Source organism: Halichoerus grypus, chromosome 10 (genome assembly GCF_964656455.1).
Source record: "Halichoerus grypus chromosome 10, mHalGry1.hap1.1, whole genome shotgun sequence".
Classification (NCBI taxonomy): domain Eukaryota; kingdom Metazoa; phylum Chordata; class Mammalia; order Carnivora; family Phocidae; genus Halichoerus; species Halichoerus grypus.
The window spans coordinates 108715922-108730279 of NC_135721.1; the positions used below are offsets into that span (position 1 = coordinate 108715922).

At 55.4% G+C, this 14358-nt stretch overlaps 1 protein-coding gene across 11 annotated transcripts in view; it reads left to right on the plus strand.

Moving 5' to 3' along the window:
• Positions 1 to 720: 720 nt before the first annotated feature.
• RASSF2 (Ras association domain family member 2) overlaps positions 721 to 14358 on the plus strand; it is a 40330-nt gene continuing 26692 nt past the window's right edge. The window contains exons 1-2 of one of the 11 annotated variants that reach the window (XM_036093306.2): positions 721 to 804; positions 1960 to 2017. The gene's annotated coding sequence lies outside the window, so the exon portion shown is untranslated. Of the gene's footprint in view, positions 805 to 956; positions 1049 to 1156; positions 1176 to 1755; positions 2018 to 4311; positions 5297 to 9094; positions 9216 to 14358 lie in introns of those variants that run through there. The other 10 variants (XM_036093309.2, XM_036093310.2, XM_036093311.2 and 7 more) reach the window with 10 other exon arrangements.

The following is a 14358-nucleotide window of genomic DNA, read 5'->3' on the forward strand; positions in this document are numbered from 1 at the left end:
GAGCCGGCTGTACCCTGGGGGTTGGCTACCCATTAACCATTAGGCTCCCTTCCCTTTAGACATGGAGACTCACCCTGCAGGGTTGGGGCATGTATTTGGTGATGGTGGTGGTGGTGGGGGGGTTGTGATAAGAGGAAGGAAATAGATAAGGGGCCCCGCAGCTGGGGTGCTCCAAGCCTTCCTCTGCACTGAGAGTCCTCCGAGTCCAGGGATGGATGAGAGAGGGAGGTGAGCGGTGGACAAAGAAACTTGGCCTCCTTCACTCACGGTCACGTCTGCCCACCCGCCTGTCGAAGGGGGCTTGCTTAGCCCGCGCTCAGCTCAAACCCCGTTTGGAAGAAGGCGGGGTGTTAGAAAATGAATCCCACACTCTCTGTCTGGGGAATCCGGGGCGCTCGAGGTGGGCTCTGCGGGGCAGTGTGACTGTTCCCTGGGAGTGGCTGTCACAGCGCGGGGCGAGCCAAGGGGCTTGGGCCAAGACTCCATCCGGCTTGAAGAGGGCAGCGGCGAAAGGGGTGAGGGGAGCCAGTCCATCCTCTCCACCCCAGCACTCCTACCCCCTCCCCGCCCCCCCCCCCAGCCCGGAAGAAGCGCTGGCAGCCCGAGCCCCGACTCGCCGGAGGGGAAGGAGGGGACGCGCAGCCCCAGCATTGTCTGGGAGGGAGGGGAGAAGCTCCGCCCCCCAGGAGGAGGGGAGGGGAGGAGGGAGGGCGAGAGACGCGGGGAGGAAGAAAGGCGAGGGAAGAGGGGCGGGGGAGAGATGGAAAGCTAGAGAAAGACGGGGAGAGAGGCCGATCGGACGCGGTAGGGACGGATAAAGGCAGGGGGGCGGGAGAGAGGGCGGGAGGGGCGGAGGGGAGGCGAGGAGGGCGGGGCGCCCGACCCCCAATCGCGCCGCCGCCGCCTGCGCTGCCCGGCTGGATTTGAGCCGGGCCCGCCGCTCGCAGACCCAGGCTCGGGCTGGAGCAACGCCCCCCCCCGCCCCGTGGCGAGGCGCCCCCACTTTCCAACTCCGCGGGCGATGCAGCCGGCTCAGGACGCAGGCAAGGTTCGGGGCGCGGGGCACCGGGCGCGGGATGCGGGGCGCAAGGTGCCGGGCGCGGGCCGGTCCTCTCTCCCCGGCCTCCCTCCAGCCTCGCCGAAAGTTTTCCCGCGGTGTTCCCAGCCTGGTCCAGGTCAGCGCCTTAGTCCTCGCCTGCCCTGGTCTCCTCTCTCCTCCCGGGGCCGCCGGGGGTTCCCGGGCGTGCGGACCCCCCGGGGGCCGCGGAGGAGCCAGCCCCTGCGCGCCCCGCCTCTGGCCGGAGAAAGTTGTGGCTCCAAGCTCGTCTTCCCCCTGCGACCCCTGGGGGTCCTTCCTTCCCTCCGCACCAAGGGCGGCGACAGGAAGGCGCCCCCGCCCCATCCCCGGGGTTCCCGGGACTCCCTGGCGAGCTGGGGCTGGGCAGCAGGTGCAGGGATGGGAGGCCCAGACAGCGCTGGGGGGTGCCCGACCCTAAGCGGGTCCCCATCTTCCCTGCCCAACGGACAGTTCCCCAGAGGCGGGTTCCAGCACCCGGCGGGGGCAGGCGGCGCGCCCGAGGCCCCTTCTGAAGGGCGCGGGGGCGCTGGGGCCCTTGGTCCTCGTGGCACTTCCCGTTGCGGTCTCCCCGCCCGCCTCCCGAGCTAGCGCCGAGGTCGTTGGGGACCTCAGCTTTGCGTCCTCTCTCGCCCGAGAGGGGCAGGCTCATTGGGCGACCCAGGCACTTCTGCATTTCGGGCGCCTGCTTTGCATTCAGCTCTTAAACTGGGAGAACCCAGGGGACAGCTCGGAGCAGCGCGGTGGCCCGGCAGGGCGACAGAGGGCTCCATCTTACTGTGGGGGCTCTCTGTGGCTCCTGGGTTGTTCGCGCACCTCTGCCCCTCAGTGACAGCAGGGTCCCAGGGCTGCGCTTCTCAATGCTGCACGGACTTTATTCCCAGGTGTCGGGAATCCGGGTTCTCCCAGAGGACGGAGGCCGTAGCGTGGGCCAGGTTTCTAGTAAGTACCTTCATGTGATGAATGAAAATTTGAACCAGGGAGCTGCCAAATAATAATTCATCCTGGAGTGGGACTCTGTTCCTGCCCCAGCTGATCTTGGTACAATGGGAGGAAAGAATTGGAAACAATGATTCTTTTAAACAGCTGGGATTCAGAGCCAGGGACGTTGTTTCCAGAGCTTCTGGAGGAGGAATCTGGGGTTGGATTTATTTTACTTATCAATCTTCACTTATTTACTGGGAACTTTTTCTGCAGGTGGTCTGAGGAATTAAAGAAACTTCTCACGGCTAAGATAGATTGGGTTTTTTGAGGGGAGGTGTTTTTTTGTTTTGTTTTGTTTTAACTTGTGTCCAAATGCGGTGTCCCAGGGACTAAGTGTGGAGTCAGCCTGGGAGGTGCCCACTTGAGATCAGAGACCCTGGAGTGGGGTGTTGAGTGTGGGCACCAGCTGTGCTTTTTCCTCTGGACAGGGCAGCCCACTAGAAGAGGGCCACACGTGGTGGCTGAGCTCGGAGAGGTGGGGTAGTTTGGGAAAGATGGTAGGTGGTTCTTGCCCTGGCTAGAAGGAAGGGAGCCAGAGATGTCGCCCATCTGGGCACCTGGGAGTGTCGGCTGGGCTGGGGAGGCTGGGCTGTGAATCCTGCCCCCCTCCTTCAGAACACCGGAGAGCAGGGGAGAGCAGGGGAGGCCTATCGGGAGACAGGATGATCTAGCTGGGGTAGAGCCGAGATGTATCCCATGCTCCTTGCCATCATTTTTGTGCTGTTGAAATCCAGTTAGGATGAGGGGCATCTTTAGGCAGCCTGGCATGCCCCCTCCAGGGGAAGGCGGGGGTGGGGGGGGAAGGGGTGCCCTCTGCACCTGACTGCGTGGGCCAGGGCGTGCGTACCTGTGCCTCGGGTGGTGGCATCCCCACCTTCGTGAGGGGGGTCTCATCCCGCCCCCGGGGCTCCAGAGCCCCCATCTCTGCATTTCTACACAGCTTCTGTTTGGGGCTGCAGCCCTCTCTCCAGTTTGTGTCCTCTTAGAGGTCACTTAGCAGTGGTAGATGCCCTACACCTGTTTTCCATCCTCAAGCCTTCCGTTTCTCAGCTGCGCTGTCCTACCCGGGACCTTTCAGTCACCCCCCGGTTTTGCTTTGATTTCTTGGTCTATTTCGCGGGGCCCCGGAGCCAAGCTTCGTGTCTGCCTTCTGTGCGTGAGCTGCTTAGGAACGGCCAAGAGACTTGGCTGGAGAGGTGCCCAGGACTGCACATCCTGGCACCTCTGCTGGAGTGCCGATGACTGGCCCACAGCACAAAAGAACGTTGGCCGGATGATTGCCTTCAGTCCTCCCTAGGATACTCGGGCCGGAGGTCTCCTCACTGGGAGACCTGACTGCCAGAGAATCCTGCTGGGAGTGCCAGGAAAGGGACTGGGAATTGCCCCTGTCTCCTTCTCTCCCGCAGGGTGAGGAACTGGGCAGGTCTCAGCAGTGTGCTTGGAACAGAACAGGACGGCCAGTTTCCGACTTCAAGATAGAGCTGCTGAGAGCTGCTACCACTGGGTTTCTAAAACTAGGGCAGTGGTCCCCTTCTGCCACCTCCCTGTTTCTCCCACCACTCCTTACAATATGGTCCAGTGATTTACCCTAATGACACACTGTCCTATTTAAACACCTCCCTGCATATCCAGAAGAATTTTAAGTGAGTCCTTAAGGTGGGGTAAGCTCCTGCAGACCTGTGATTGCTGGTTTCAGTTCTTTGGCCTACTTGTGGGTTCCCATGGAGGGTATGTGAGGTTGGAGGGAGAGGGTAGGGCGGGAGGCACAGGGGAAGCAGGCACAGTAAACAGGGACATCCTCCAGACTCGGCCGGCAGGGTGTCCAGTGGGTCATTTTTGATCATCCCTGGGATGGCAGGCAGACTCTGGAGCCTGTAATCACAGGTTGATGTATCTGCTTGGGATGACAGCTTGAGGCTGCAGGACTCCTGCCCGAGCCAGCCATGGCTGATTCAGAGAGGAAACCTTACGCCGAAGAAGGGGGCAGGGAAGGGCTCTTGGCTAATTCCTGTGGGATGAGCAAAGTGACATAGAAGGGCTTTTCCTATTCATCCCATTGATAAAACTTGACAAAAAGATACCTGTGCTGTCCTTGGACATCTCAACCCAAAGTGATTTGGCAAAGTAGGCTTATTTCACCAGCGTGGCGTTTCCCCGTAGTTGACACTCAGTTAAGTGATCAACTGCTCATTTCTGAACGAGTAATGCAGAGTATTGGATTTGGAGTTTGAATGGCGTTTTACCATTTCCAGCCGCATGATATTGGGCAATGTGATAGATGCTGTCAGCATCCTTCCTGTGTTCCCTTGGCCTCAACCAGCGACTGATGAGAGAAGGTATATAAATACCCCAGCTCCCTCGCTTCTCTGCTGGGGTGGCGTGGGGGCACGTGCTATGTTGTCCATCAGAGTTGCCTTGTAACTGGCTTCCTTCACAGGCCACTGTCCCTTCCCTGTTTCACTTTCCAACCCCCTTCCACTTGCACTCGGATCCTTGTTTTAGGGTCAACTTCGGGGGGAAAGCAACCTAGGATAGGCTTAAGGCTGCAGTTAAACAGTCATGAAGGCCTCTGAGGCTCAGTTTCCCCAAGTGTAAGATGGCAGTTCTAACTATCTCCCGGTGATACTGTGACGTGCGTTCAGACGGGAGCCTGGTACACAGCACTCAGGCAGCCATCTGCTGCTCATTGGTTAAGATAGAAGGCGCCCCGGCGGATTTGGGAGTGGGTATTCTGATGGCCCGTGAATGGCCGATCATAACGCTTTGGAGAGAGGCTGTCCTTCGGCTAGGTGAGGAAACTGAGTACACCTGCTCGTGGCTGTCACATCTAGGCTGTGACCAGTGATAAATGCTGAATAACTGCGTGGGTGGCACTGGGCCATCCTGGAGTTCTGCTGTGATCTTTCCTGCTAGCGAAGGGGGATTCAGCAGATACTAGCCCAGCCACCGTCTGCCTTCCTGGTGTAGCGGCTTCTCTTTACGACATAGGCGTGGTGTGTCCCCAGAGGAGGTGGCCAGGGCGGTGGGGATGGAGGGGGCTGGTTTCTAATGGAAAGGACAGTCCCTACTTTCCTGAACTGCTATGCAATGCCACGGACACCCAAGTGAAAGCCGAGAAGAGTCCACGTGGTGAAAGAGACCTTTGTATGGCAGAATTCGACATCCCTGCTGTGATTTTACTCATAAAGCTCTGTTGACAGTCCTCCCGAGGGAGTCCCTGACTCAGCAATTGCACAGGTAGGAAATCTTATCCTAAGGATATAATTGGACAAGTGCAGAAAAATATGTGCACAGGGATGTCCCTTGCAGCATTCTTTGCAATAATAACAACCACCGAAATGCAGACTAAACCCCAACAAAAAGCAAACGTGTTAGTTATGGTCCAGGTATCCCTCGCTTTTTCAAAGTTGTTTGCCTTAGGCTGCTTGGTTTTTATGAAAGATCTACGTTAGTACCTGTTTTGCTAACAGAAAGAAATCCGAAGAGGATTTTTTTTAAAAAATTTTATTTATTTATCAGAGAGAGAGAGAGAGAGAGCACAAGAAGGGGGAGCAGCAGAGGGAGAGGGAGAAGCAGGCTCCCCGCTGAGCCAGGAGCCCGATGCGGGACTCGATCCCATGTATACCTGTTAGCAAGATGTTTCCCAAGGTATCAGAAGAACCTAAGAGAGGTTATTTTTGGGTCTGGGAACGCTAACATTTTCCCATATAAATTAATGGTAATTGTTTCTTTGCTTTATGCCCCTTCGGCTAACGAAAACATTCATAAGAGCACTCTGCTTTTGGGTGGCAGGGAAGACCTGCATATCTATGCACTGGAATACCACTGGGCTACCAAAAAGATAGGGGAGCGATGTGCATTTATTACCGTGGGAAAATACAATACTTCTCAAAAGCAGGTTACCAAACTGTGCTCTTTGTAAAATATATCCTCCCCTCCATTTGTCTCTGGAACGATGTACAGGCAAATGCTCATGGCGATTGTCTCTTGAGTGGTGAAATTTGGGGGAGATACTGATCTTAGTCTTTTCTTAAGTTAAATATTTTTATTTTTTATCTTTAATGATGGTAAAATATACATGATAGAAAATTTGTCCTTTTCATCATTTTCAAGTGCACAGTTCAGGGGCTGTCCGGTCTGTTGTAACAGGATACCACGGACTGAGTGAGCTGCAAACCCCAGAGAAGCCTTTCTTGCAGTCCTGGAGGCTGGGAGTATGAGGTCAGGGTGCCCGCACGGGTGGGTCTCAGACTTCTCATTATACCTTCAGGTGGCAGGAAGGATGGGGGGGCTCCGTGGGGTCTCTGAGAAGGACACTGATCCCGTTGGTGAGGGGGGAGCCACCCCCTTGAATCATGCCCAAAGGCCCCACTTCCTAATGCCATCGCATTTTGGGTTGGGATTTCAACATAAGAATTTGGCAGGACATGATCATTCCGACGACAGCAGTGACATAACGTGTACTCCCAGCCTTGCACGACCATCACCAGTCTCCATCTCCAGAACTCTCCCGTCATCCCCCACAAAGACCCAGGACCCATCAGACATCAACTTCCCATTGCCGACCCGCGAGCCCCTGGTAACCTCAATTCCACGTCCGGTCTTTGTGAATTTGCCTGTTCTAGGTATCTCATAGAATTGGAATCATTCAATAATCTTTTTGCTTCTCTATATGTGTCAAAGAAATAAAAATGTTTGTTTTACATAACAAGGAAAGAAAGAGCCCTGTGATAGAGTGGTGGTGTTTGGTCCCGGGTGGTTTCATTTCAGGCAGGGCCCCGAGCCCCTGGCCATCCGTCCCGCCCCTGCCATCCTCCCCTGGGGTGGGGGGCAGGCAGCCAGGCACTGACGAATGCAGTGCTCCCGGCCCCCGGAGCTGGCCGCGGTGTGGCTTGCTGGCTGCTGGCAGCGAGACCTCAGGCCCCAGACGGCGGCTTCTGCGGTGGGTTTGAGTGGGTTTGGGGTTCACCGTGCCTTGAACCTCAGAGCTGTCTTGCAGTGAGTAAGGTCCAAACCAGGTAGAGGTGGGTTATTGGGACCATCTTTCTTGAAGGTTGAGCATGACAGCCTCAACATTTCAATTTCGAGCGTCCTTCGTGTGTGTTCCAGATCCTGGGGCTCAACTGGACCTGCTAGATCGGGGGTATGGCTGCTGAATGTTCTGTCGGCGGGCAGGGGGGGCCGGCTGGCGTGCAGGGAGGACGTTAGCTGGTGGGGTCTGTGAGGCCCCAAGGGCTCCGGAGAGATGGGTGGTAGCCTTAGGTAGGCGGCGCCCTCTTCCTGAAGCTCCATATGGGATCCTACAGTTGATCACACAGACGTTTGGGACAAGGATTGCTTTCTTGTGTATGTGACAAGGTGATCAGGGACGTGGTGCAGTGGGGTGGGGAGCAGGGGAGATGGTGTGTACGCTCCAGCCTCAGGTCGACCCTGAGGTGAAAGGGGGTCGGGAAGCTTCGGGACCCAGAACTGGGAAACCAGGTCGTGCGGCTCTGTTTAGGCGCCATGGGAGTGGATTAAGTGGCTTTTCTGTGGGACACCTTGTTCTGTGGGAAACGCTTTAAGTTCCTTGGTAAGTGAGCTCCCAGAAGGGCCTGTCGGGCTCTCCAGCGAGTCAGTGAGGATTTATGTGTGGGAGGGACAGACCTGCCCACTGGACTCGGGAAGTTTCTTTACCTGGCTCTGCCTGTTTTCTCTCTGCCCGGTGGGAGGCTGCTCTTTTAATCCTAGACAGTCGGGGGAGTGTAAAGATTTTACAGAGCTGACCTTTGAAGCCCATTTGGAGGAGAAGTTCTGTGTTCCATGGTGCTGATTTTTCTTGAGGGTTAGTCGCTGGCTGCAGGGCAGGCAGAGGGTATGAATGTGGTTTTGTGGAAAACTCCCCCTCAGCCTCCTGGAAATGCTCTGGAAACCCCCAGATGAGCCGCCTTTCCTGGTACTAGGAAGGATCTGAGATCTGCTGTGTGAGGGTGAATTTTTCCACACACAGGGTGTTAAGGACATGAAAGGAGGGTGGGTGTAAGATCCCCCCCATCCCCCCATAGCTTTCCCAGGGGAGGGCTCAGCACACACTGGATTCTTCCTTTGCTTTTTCTTTCTTACTGCTTCTGGAGTGCCAGGAACCTGCCCATCTTGGCTGCGGAGGGGGGTGGGGGTTGGAGGAAGTCTGCAATCCTGGCTCTTGGGTTTCCAATCCTGGCCCCAGGTAGCAAGGAGCAGAATCCCCAAGATCTCTGCACACAAAGCTCAATCTTAGCCTCTAGCACCAAAAAAGGAAGAGCTGCTGGGGTTCCCTGAGGAAGGGGAAGTGAGGTCAGAGATGAGTCTCAGAGAAATCACTCAGTAAACAGGAAGAGTGGCCAGAAAGAAACCTGTGCTTGTAGGAAATGGGGAGCTGGAGGCAGCCCCTCCTCACCTGCCCGCATAGGTCAGCACATCCCCGCAGAGCTGAGAGACTAGCCACAGACAGCGAGTGGGGGCTCGAGGCACAAGGACCGATGCAGGCCTCAGGCCCTCCCTGTGGGACGGGGCGCCACCTAAATCCCATAATTATCGGGCTGCAGGAAAGCTTAATTTGCCCTTCACAAGGTCGAACATGAAACTACCCTATAAAATAGCCCTTGGTTTTGAGAGATGCGGGTCAAGGGATGCTTCGTCTTCTTTGCCTTATTAGGGCCAGTGTTGCCTCCGCCGACTTCCCACTCTTTGCCTCAGGCCCCCTCAGCCATACACAGGTTTGCATGTTGCTGAATCTTAGCCCAGGAGGGGGTAATCTTGGCAGAGCCCCTCTGGTGGGAGGTGATGAAGGGGCTGCTTTAGGGAGGCAGATGTGACAGGTCCTTCTTTGGGGGGGTCTGTCGAATTGGAAGGTTGGCTTTCTAGGTCTCTGGTTCCTCTGAGCCAGAGTCTAAATTCTACACACACACACACACACACACACGCACAGACACACACAGCTTTTTCTGTCTAGAGTTTTTACTTCCCTTAATGCCTTTTTTTTTGTCCTGCTCCAACACCCTGGTTCTCTGATATGACGTTAAGGGCTTTTGGGTTTCCTCCTAAACATCCATCCAGAAGGTCAGAAGCTTGTGGACACTAGTGGGACTTTCCTACAAGCAAGTAGTTGCTCATCCGGGCCTGTGAGGTGACTGTTTGGGTGAGTCCCAGTGGTGACTTTCCAGGTCACTCACCTGGCCCCCCGCCCGCTGGTGTGGAATGGGAGGCAGGCCCTTCTGGCAGGAATCCCAGGACCATTTCCTCAGATCTCTGCTCCGGCCACACTGGGGACTCAGCCCTGTGCACAGAAGGCCTGAGCAGAGCGGGCCGGGGTCCCAGTTGGCAGCGGGAAGAGCAGGGGCTTTGCAGATCAAGCTGCTCTCGGGGAGCCTGGCATGGCTGGAATCTCAGCTCTTCATCTGGAGAGGGTGGGCCAGGCAGGGGCTGCCTCTGGGGATGGGAGCCAAGTTTCCCGTCAGCAGGGGCCTCATACCTGTCATCAGTCAGGCCCCCCGGCTTTTTCTGGGTTGGGGGAGCAGGTGTTTTGTGGGACCTGTGAGCGTGAGGGGTAGCTCATTCTTTGGACAGGGGTAGGTGTGACTTAGGGTCTGTGGCAGGTGCCCAAGTCCCTGGCCGGGGGTCTCTATCCCTGGCCCCTTGCAGGGTCTGCTCTACCTACATCCTGTCTGTCCAGCCATTGACTCACTTGCCTGCCTTCCCCAGGCCCACCGGACCCGCTGTGGCTGGCAGCGGAAGCCTCCCCCGCCCCCCCTTTCCTGCATGCCCTGCTCAGAGCCCCCCATATCCAGCGCTTAGCCAGGGCATCACAGAAGGAGTCCTGGGCTTCATGTCGGCTCTGTGACCTAACCTCTGGGACCTTCTGTTTCCTCATCTGTAAAATGGTGAAAATGAAGCCTTCCCTGTGGGTTCTTTCTCGTAAGGAAGAAGATAAAGCTTCTAAAGCCTTGTTACCAGCAGTGCGAGCGTCACTGGGGAGCTTGCTTGTTAGGAATGCACATCCTCAGACCCCATCCAGAAGGACTGAATCAGAAGCTGGGGGGTGGGGTGGGGGAAAGGAATCTGTACTTAATGAGCCCTCCAGAGCCTTCTGGTCCACACTCCAGAGTGACTCCTCCTCAAGGATGCGGCTGGCTCAGTTGAGTTTCAGCTGAAAACTCTTTTTTAACCTTCACCTCCAGAGGGTTCTGCTTTGCCAGAACTCACACGGTCCCAGGTTTGACCCCACCCCCCTCCTGGCTGTGTATTTGGGGACAAGTTACTTTGCTTCTTTGTGCGTCATATGCTTCATCTGCAAAATGGGGATACTGAGGTTTCTCCATGGGATTGTTGGGGGGATTAAATGAGCCAAAGCAGATACTAGGTGGCCCACAGTAAACTCTCATTTATGGTAGCTGTCTATGATTCACATCTGGTGTTTTGTTATTAGCCCAATAATAATAGTGTGATTGTTTTGTTCTTGATTGGTGGGGGAGGGTATCAAGGTGCCTCCTGAGACTGGTCTTCTGCTAGTTCTCCTGAGCTAAGCCCTTTTCCACCTGCCCACCTCTTACCAAATACCTTCCACTCCCCCAGACTCTTTCCTGAGTGGAGCGATTGGGAGAGCTGTGAGGGTGGGTCCTGAATGCCTGGAAAAGGGGACAGAGGAGGTACATTCAGGGAAGGGGGGATCAGTGAGGTGAACAGACCCCAGAGAGGACCCAGGCCTGGCCAGTAAGTGGGCCTTTTATTGAATAAAGGTGGAAGGCAAGGTGTACCGTTTCCTTCCCAGGCAGCCTGAATTTTGCCCATGTCTGGGACAGGTTCAGGTTCAGGAACCAGGAGGTGGAATCTTTGGTAATCTCTAGAACTTGGCAGGGTCCCAGGCCACAACTCTAGTCTCCTTCCTCGGGTGGCGCAATAGGGCTGGGGCTTCCTGTTTGCCATCGACACTTCTTCCGGCCCCTATACCAAGGGGCTGAAGTACGCAGGGGTCAGCCCTGTCTCCTCTGTAAGCACCGCTTGGTTACAAAGCAGAGTCCCTCAGGAGACCTGATGAGACAGTCTTTAACACCATAGTATGAGGCACTGTGTAAGATAACTTTCTACTCCAACCCAGGAGCTCCAGATTATCCCCCCCTCTCCCTGGGAGGGGGGCAGGGCAGGACTCAGAGAAGAGGTGGGGACAGGCCCCAAAAAGGGAAGCTGTGGGCCTTCAGTGAGCATTTCCTTTGTTTCTGGGGCCCAGGGCTCGCTTCCTGGCTTCTGTGGGGTGGTGCCTGGGTTTGCATGTCGCGGGGCCCTTTGCGTCAGCTAGCTCTGTCCCTGTCTACACCGACCCTTTGGGATGCTCTACACCGCCCTCTCTCCCCTTTGAGATATTAGTAATGCGGAGAGGGGTGCTGAAGACCCGACTCAGTTTGCTTTTAGAAAATTCTATTCCTTCCATTCCTGAAAGGCTGCTTTGAGATGCATTTGGTGGTGTCCTCAGTTTACACAGCTCTATTCCTATCAGATTTCTAGGCCGTTCTCAGCTCTGCTTGTACATTGGCACCCCCTGGGAAGGCTATAAAAATGCTCATGCCTGGGCCCCTCTCAGAGGGTCTGATGTCATCGGTATGAGCGACAGCCTGGACATGGGGAATTTTGAAATCAACCCCGCTTACCCCCCTCCCCCACCTCTCTGGCCTCACTCAGGGAGAGTCTAAGAAGCATCTAGAATTCGAACCTCTGAGCTGCTGTGTGTCTTGAGGCCAGCTACTTCTTCCCGCTTTGTTTTCCGCTGAGGCCTCGCAGACTGCATGTCCCTCTCGTCTGTCAGAGGGGGGCTCTGTGGGGTTTGCCCCCCTGGGAATTCTCCATGGAAAGCCCTCCCCTGTACTGTCTTAGAGACTGGGACTGCCTGGGTCCTGTTAACTGGTTGGGGCCCCCCAGCCCCCATCCCGCCCCAGTTGCTGAGGTCATGGCTCTACCACTGGGAAGACGGTATAGGAAACGAAGCGGGTTCTTCGTCTCCTCTGGGCTTTCCTGCCAAGGGCTGGCTTTCCAACCTTTCTGTGCTGTGTTTGCCCTTCTCCCTCCGGGGACCTTCCAGTGGATCAGTAAGATGAGAGACACGTCGTCTCGAGGCTGGAACAGAAACTGGAGGGCTTAGCCAGCGTCCCAGGGAGGCTCTGAGGCCAGATGAACGTGTTGTCCAGGTGCCCCGACAGAACGGGAGTGAGGGCCCTGGAGTTTGGAGGAACCAAGAGCTAAGAACCCAGGAGATTTTGCTCTCCTTGAAGAGAGCTTTGGATGCCTTTTCCCACCTCCTCGAGCTCCTTGAGTGCTCGATGTTTGCCTTCCTCACAGGAAGCTGAGCTGGGGACTTTCAAGGGTTTGCACAGCCCCTCATTTATTCTTGGGGAGGCTGGAGACACCTGTGAGTGGGAGGCTCTGTGAAGAGGAAGAGGGAGGGACCCTTTGTGCCACAGCTGCAGGGGTGTGATTGGTCCAGAGCTCTGGCAAGTGTCTGTCCCCATCCCTGCAGCTCAGCCTTGCACCTCGCCTGGCCAGCTCGTGCGGGCGGCCGCTTCCTCCCAGCTGGACGGCGGGTGGGAGAAAGTGGATTGCTTCTGAGTCTTAGTTGCTCCCTCGTCCTGAGATCAGTTCTTGCGGAGCAGTGCCTGGGAGCTCACCCCCATCCTCCCAGACGACTAGCCAGACGACTGACTAGCACGGGGGTACAAAGGCTGGCCTGCTTGTCTGAAGGTGGGACAAGTCCGTGGAGTTATTCACACCCCAGAGCTCCCACGGGATCAGGCTGTGGCTGGAATCCAGCGAAGCCCCGGTCACCCAGCTCCTTCCCCGGCCAGGTCCTGCTTCCCTCACTTGCTTACAGGGTTCTCTTGAGAATAGTTCCTCAGTAACTCATGTGCCCAAAAATTCTTGTGTGGGGCCCTGCTTCTGGAAATCCTCTTATCCAAGACAGCAGGAATCCACTCCCTTCCTTGAAAAAAAAATGACAATGGGAAGATTCACAGGAGAGAAGCACAGGCTGGGAGCTGGGGTCCAGAAAGGGGAAGCTCCAGGCCCAGGAGGGGAAAGAAACACCAGATGGATGGTTTCTGTGTTCCGTGGTAAGTGCTGTGAGGGACAGGCCGAGGTGTGAGCACCTGCCCCCCCACCCCCCCCACCCCCCCGACACTGCCCTGGGGCAGCACGGATACTTTGAAGGGGAAGCTAAGTTTTGGATCAGGGTCTGGGGAGCATGTGAGTTTGCTTGGGTCTGTAGAGGAGCCTGGATGGGCACATTCACGGAGCTTGAAAAGCAGGCCTAGAAAGTTCTCTGTGCCTGGGATGTCATCACCTCCAATGGCTTAGGAACCTTCCAGTTTTCAAAACGTTCTCTTGGACCTTAGGGAAGGTTGTGCAAGCAGGACATGATGGATCTTCCCATCCACCACTAGCAAGGTACATGGTACTGCCCAGGCATTTGATGGAGCTGAAGAGAACCTAGAACGTTCTGCCAGGCCGTGAAGTCAGTGCCAGAAGGAAGGAATGACTAGTTGGTGGCCCCAGTGGGTCTCCAACGTGACTAAGGCCTGGGAGGCTCATGTCCTGACGTGGCAAGCCCAATGATACACACACACCTCAAGACATTTTAGCAGATGTGCTTCAATATACATTTTACCTCTGAAAGTCTTTCTACAGGGAAGTTGTACGACGATGTTCCTATAGGGAGTTCAGTAGGTTTAAATATGATTTAGACTTCCAAAGAGCAGCTCCACGTTAATTATTTTTTTATGAATACTTTTTTATAAAGTTATTTTTCTATAAAATTTATGTGTCACGTCAAAGTCGTCCTTTCATTTGCATCCTTTCTCTCCCCTTCTTTTTCTGTGTGGGCAGCTGTGAGCTGTTTCAGTTCTGTGTCTGAGATGCCAACCCACATGGGAAGCCCCGTCTTCCTCCCCATCGTGCTCTCTCTTCCTCAAAGAGATGGTGACGGCCACTTGCCACTTCGGTGTTCTCAAGGCATCATGGAAGTGTTGCTTGTAAATGATTCTTACAAGGCATTTTGGAGTCCCGGAGTGCCCCATAAATTCTTGATAATAACAGAGAAGGCTGAAGAGTTGCAACGAGCCAGCTGAACAAATCCCTCTCTCCAAGGCTGTAGATATTGGCAGGCACCCTTGGAGGAAATGTCCCATTGAATCCACATTCCAGCCCCATCAACCATCTTCCTCTGACCCTTCCTTGTGTGAGGAACAATACTCTGTTTAAGGAATATCAGACTGAACTCTAAATTTCCGGCCCTTTGTTAG